General features: G+C 36.6%; 1 non-coding gene across 1 annotated transcript; it reads left to right on the top strand.

Annotated features, from left to right (window-relative positions):
• The first annotated feature begins 3028 nt into the window (after positions 1 to 3028).
• Positions 3029 to 3132, top strand: LOC112794036 (small nucleolar RNA R71). Its single transcript, XR_003198718.1, has one exon. It is a non-coding gene; the product is annotated as a small nucleolar RNA R71 (small nucleolar RNA).
• The last annotated feature ends 3090 nt before the right edge of the window (positions 3133 to 6222 follow it).

The following is a 6222-nucleotide window of genomic DNA, read 5'->3' as shown; positions in this document are numbered from 1 at the left end:
ACAAGATAGAAAATATGCACTGTTTAAGCATTCATTCAGAAAACAAAAAGTATTGTCACCACATCAATATAATTAAATTAAATTCGAGGACAATTTTCGAAATTTATGTACTTCTTATTCTTTTGAATTAAAAACAATTTTTTTATTTAAGAGAGGTGGAGGATTTATGGAATTTATTCATAGCTTTAAGACATAGTTACTACATATTAATGATCATGAAGTAGAGACACAAAACATAGATAAACATATAACATAAAAACTGAAAAGCAGAGAAAATAAGAACAAGGAATGAGTCCACCTGAGTGAGGGTGGTGCCTTCTTGAAGGTCCAATGGTGCTTTTTGAGCTCCTTTATATCTCTTCCTTGCTTCTGTTGCATGATCCCTAGTGATTTTGGTGTTCCTATCCTTAGTTGCTTCCAATAATTATATGGAGGAACATGTATCCCCTGAGGTATCTCAGGGATTTCTTGAAGAGGGAATTTTTCATGCTCTCTTGATGTGCAGTCAAATGCTCTTCTACTGAGCTATGGACCCTTGAGATGAATATCTCAATCTCCCATGACTCGGAGGTGGTAAAAATTTTTTTTGTCCTCCCTTTTCTTCTTTTTTTTTGTTGAGGTTTCTCTGGGCTTAGGTGCCATCTATGGTTATGGAAAAACAAAAAAGCTATGTTTTTACCACACCAAACTTAGAATGTTACTCGCCCTCGAGCAAAGAAGAAAGAATGGAAGGAGAAGAAGAAGATAGGAGGAGAGGGAGAGAGATGGATGGATGTGAGAGGTGAAAAACAGAAGGGATGACCGTGAATGGAGAGAAAGAGGGTGAGGTAGGTGGGGATCCTGTGAGGTCCATAGATCCTGAGATGATCCAGTGAGGTCCACAGATCCTGAGGTGTCAAGGATTTACATCTCTGCACCAATTAGGCATGTACAATGCCTTTGCATGCAATTCTGGCGTTTAAACGCCCAGGTGATGCATGTTCTGGGCGTTCAACGCCCAACTGCAGCATGTTTCTAGCGTTGAATGCCAGTTTCATGCTTGTTTCTGGCATTCAGTGCCAGCTCTATGCTCTGTTCTGGCGTTCAACGCCAGCCAGATGCTCTTTACTGGCGTTTAAACGCCAGTAGGTCCTTCCTCCAGGGTGTGATTTTTCTTCTGCTGTTTTTGATTTTGTTTTTAATTTTAAATTTTTTCGTGACTCCACATGATCATGAACCTACTAAAACACAAAATAACAATTAAATAAAAATAAAATTAGATAAATACAAATTGGGTTGCCTCCCAACAAGCGCTTCTTTAATGTCAATAGCTTGACAGTGGGCTCTCATGGAGCCACAAAGGTGGTCAGGTCAATGTTGTGGACTCCCAACACCAAACTTAGAGTTTGGATATGGGGGTTTAACACCAAACTTAGAGTTTGGTTGTGGCCTCCCAACACCAAACTTAGAGTTTGATTGTGGGGGCTCTGTTTGACTCTGTATTGAGAGAAGCTCTGCATGCTTACTCTCCCTTGTTACAGAAGGATAGCCATGTGCCTTAAATACAAGGTTGTCCCCATTCAATTGAAGGACTAATTCTCCTCTGTTAACATCTATCACAGCACCTGCTGTGACTAGGAAATGTCTTCCAAGGATGATGCATTCATCCTCTTCCTTCCTAGTGCCTAAGATTATGAAATCAGTAGGGATGTAAAGGCCTTCAACCTTTACTAACACATCCTCTACTAATCCATAAGCTTGTCTTACTGACTTGTCTGTGAATTGTAATGAGAATAAGGTAGGCTGTACCTCAATGATCCCCAGTTTTTCCATTACAGAGAGTGGCATAAGATTTATGCCTGACCCCAGGTCACACAGAGCCTTGTTAAAGGTCATGGTGCCTATGATACAGGGTATTAAGAATTTACCAGGATCTTGTCTCTTTTGAGGTAAAGTTTTCTGAACCCATGTATCTAGTTCACTAATGAGCAGGGGAGGTTCACCTTCCCAAGTCTCATTACCAAACAACTTGGAATTCAGCTTCATGATGGCTCCTAGATATTGAGCAACTTGATTTCCAGTTACATCTTCATCTTCTTCAGAGGAAGAATAATCTTTAGAGCTCATGAATGGCAGAAGGAGATTTAATGGAATCTCTATGGTCTCTATATGAGCCTTAGATTCCTTTAGGTCCTCAATAGGGAACTCCTTCTTGTTTGAGAGACGTCCCAGGAGGTCTTCCTCACTAGGATTTTCGTCCTTCTCCTCCCTTGTGCATTCGGCCATATTGATTACATCAATGGCCTTGCACTCTCCTCTTGGATTCTCTTCTGTATTGCTTGGGAGAGTACTGGGAGGGGTTTCAGTGACTTTCTTACTCAGCTGGCCCACTTGTGCCTCCAAATTTCTGATGGAGAACATTGTTTCACTCATGAAACTTAAAGCGGCCTTAGACAGATCAGAGACTAAATTTGCTAAATTAGAGGGGCTCTGCTCAGAATTCTCTGTCTGTTGCTGAGAAGATGATGGAAAAGGCTTGTTATTGCTTAGCCTGTTTCTTCCACCATTATTAAAGCCTTGTTGAGGCTTTTGTTGATCCTTCCATGAGAAATTTGGATGATTTCTCCATGATGAATTATAGGTGTTTCCATAAGGTTCACCCATGTAATTTACCTCTGCTATTGCAGGGTTCTCAGGATCATAAGCTTCTTCAGAAGCTGCCTCTTTAGTACTGTTGGATGCATTTTGCCATCCATTCAAAATTTGAGAAATCATGTTGACTTGCTGAGTCAACACTTTATTCTGAGCCAATATGGCATTCAGAGCATCAATTTCAAGAACTCCCTTCCTCTGAGGCGTCCCATTATTCACGGAGTTCCTCTCAGAAGTGTACATGAATTGGTTATTTGCAACCATGTCAATAAGTTCTTGAGCTTCTGCAGGCGTTTTCTTTAGGTGAATGGATCCACCTGCAGAATGGTCCAATGACATCTTGGAAAACTCAGATAGACCATAATAGAATATATCTAATATGGTCTATTCTGAAAACATGTCAGAAGGACACTTTTTGGTCATCTGCTTGTATCTTTCCCAAGCTTCATAGAGGGATTCACCATCTTTTTGTTTGAAGGTCTGAACATCCACTCTAAGCTTGCTCAGCTTTTGAGGAGGAAAGAACTTAGCCAAAAAGGCCGTGACCAGCTTATCCCAGGAGTCCAGGCTATCTTTAGGTTGTGAATCCAACCATGTTCTAGCTCTGTCTCTTACAGCAAAAGGGAAAAGCATGATCCTGTAGACTTCAGGATCTACTCCATTCGTCTTGACAGTCTCACAGATCTGCAAGAACTCAGTTAAAAACTGATAGGGATCTTCTGATGGAAGTCCATGAAACTTGCAATTTTGTTTCATTAGAGCAACTAGTTGAGGTTTCAGCTCAAAATTGTTTGCTCCAATGGCCGGAATGGAGATGCTTCTTCCATCAAATTTGGACGTTGGTTTAGTGAAATCACCTAGCATTCTCCTTGCATTATTGTTGTTAGGTTCGGCTGCCATCTCCTTCTCTTGTTCGAAAATTTCAGAAAGGTTATCTCTGGATTGTTGTGATTTAGCTTCTCTTAGTTTTCTCTTCAGAGTCCTTTTAGGTTCAGGATCAGCTTCAACAAGAATGCCTTTTTCCTTGTTCCTTCTCATATAGGGAAGAAGAGAACAAGAAAAGAAAGAGGAATCCTCTATGTCACAGTAAATAGGTTCCTTATTGTTAGTAGAAGAAGAAAGGAATAAAAGTGGAGAATCCAATCACAAAGGTGAGGATAGAGGCAGTGATTGGAGATGAAGAGAGGTGAAGAGAAGTGTTAATAAATAAATAAATAAATAGAAGAAGAGGAGAGATAATGATTTTCGAAAATTAAAGATAAGATATAATCAAAATTAAAATTTAAAACAATTAATTAATTAAAAAGAATTTTTTGGAAAAGGATGAGATATTTTCGAAAATTAGAGAGAGAGAAGTAGTTAGATGGTTTTGAAAAAGATAAGAAACAAACAAAAAGTCAAATAGTTAGTTGAAAAAGATATTAAAGTCAAATTTGAAAAGATAAGAAGATAAGAAGTTAGATAAGATATTTTGAAATCAAATTTTTGAAAAAGATAAATTTTTGAAAAAGATATGATAAAAAGATAAGATGAAAAAGATTTAAATTTTTAAAATTAAAATTAATTACTTAACTAACAAGTAACTAAAAGATAAGATTCTAGAATTTAAAGATTGAACCTTTCTTAACAAGAAAGTAACAAACTTCAAATTTTTGAATCAATCACATTAATTGTTAGTGTAATTTCGAAATTTTGAAATAAAATTAAGAAAAATATTTTTGAAAAAAATATTTTGAAATTTTTGAAATTAATAAGATAAAAATGAAAAAGATTTGATTTGAAAAAGTTTTGAAAAGATAAGATTTTTAAAATTTAAAATTTGACTTGACTTGTAAGAAACAACTAATTTTCAAAATTTTTTGACCAAGTCAACCCAAAATTTCAAAAATTTGGAGAGAAATAAGGAAAAGATATTTTTTTATTTTTGAATTTTTAATGATGAGAGAGAAAAACAACAAAAATGACTCACACATGAAAATTATGAATCAAAACTCATGATGCATGCAAGAACACTATGAATGTCAAGATGAACACCAAGAACACTTTGAAGATCATGATGATCATCAAGAACATATTTTTGAAAAATTTTTTATGCAAAGAAAACATGCAAGACACCAAACTTAGAAATCTTTAATGCATGGATACTAACAAACGAAAAATGCATATGATAAACAACAAAAAAATACAAAAGAAGAAAACATCAAGATCAAACAAGAAGGCTTACCAAGAACAACTTGAAGATCATGAAGAACACCATGAATGCATGAGTTTTTCGAAAAAAATGCAAGAGATTTTTAAAACATGCAATTGACACCAAACTTAAAAATTGACTCGAGACTCAAACAAGAAACACAAATATTTTTTATTTTTATGATTTTCTAATTTTTTGTATTTTCTTTCATTTTTTTTCGAAAAACATATGGAAAAAGAAAATAAGAAATTCAAAATCTTTAAGAAGAATTCTAGGAATCTTTCAATGTTAGCCCAAAGCTCCAATCAAAGGGTTTGACATGGCTTAATAGCCAGTCAACTTTAGGATGGAATTACATGCATTGTAGTGATTAGTTGAAGACCAATTCCAAAGGAGTTTGAATATGTCTTTGTAGCTAGCTAGGATTCAACATGTTACCATGAAACTCTAGAATTCATTCTTGAAAGTTTTGAAGCCATAGAATAATTTAAAAAAATTTTTTTGGAAAAACGAAAACAAAGAAAAATTTTGAAAAATTTTTGAAAACCTTTTGAAAAGAAAATTACATGATCTGAGCAACAAGATGAACCGTCTGTTGTCCATACTCGAACAATCCCCGGCAACGGCGCCAAAAATTTGGTGCATGAAATTGTGATCATCAACAATGGCTCCAATGACTTGGTAGCTCTCACACGTGAATTACACTTAGTCACAACTCCGCACAACTAACCAGCAAGTGCACTGGGTCGTCCAAGTAATACCTTACGTGAGTAAGGGTCGATCCCACGGAGATTGTTGGTATGAAGCAATCTATGTTCATCTTGTAAATCTCAGTTAGGTGGATAATAATTGGTTATGGGAAATATAAAGAGATACTTGCTTAAATAATAAAGGATAGAAATACTTATGTAAATTAATGGTGGGAATTTCAGATAAGCGTATGGAGATGCTTGTCCCTATTGAATCTCTGTTTTCCTACTACTTTTATCCAATCCTTCTTACTCCTTTCCATGGCAAGCTGTATGTAGGGCATCACCGTTGTCAATGGCTACATCCCATCCTTTCAGTGAAAATGGTCCAAATGCTCTGTCACAGCACGGCTAATCATCTGTCGGTTCTCAATCAGGCTGGAGTAGAATCCCGTGATTCTTTTGCGTCTGTCACTAACGCCCAGCCTTCAGGAGTTTGAAGCACGTCACAGTCATTCAATCCCGAAATCCTACTCAGAATACCACAGACAAGATTAAAATTTCCGGATTTCCATGAATGCCGCCATCAATTCTAGCTTATACCACGAAGATTCTGATTAAGGAATCCAAGAGATATGCGCCCGGCCTAAGGTAGAACGGAAGTGGTTGTCAGTCACGCGCGTTCATAGGTGAGAATGATGATGAGTGTCA

This window comes from Arachis hypogaea, chromosome 3 (genome assembly GCF_003086295.3).
Source record: "Arachis hypogaea cultivar Tifrunner chromosome 3, arahy.Tifrunner.gnm2.J5K5, whole genome shotgun sequence".
NCBI lineage: Eukaryota > Viridiplantae > Streptophyta > Magnoliopsida > Fabales > Fabaceae > Arachis > Arachis hypogaea.
This window is presented reverse-complemented; position numbering and strand designations above follow the sequence as displayed.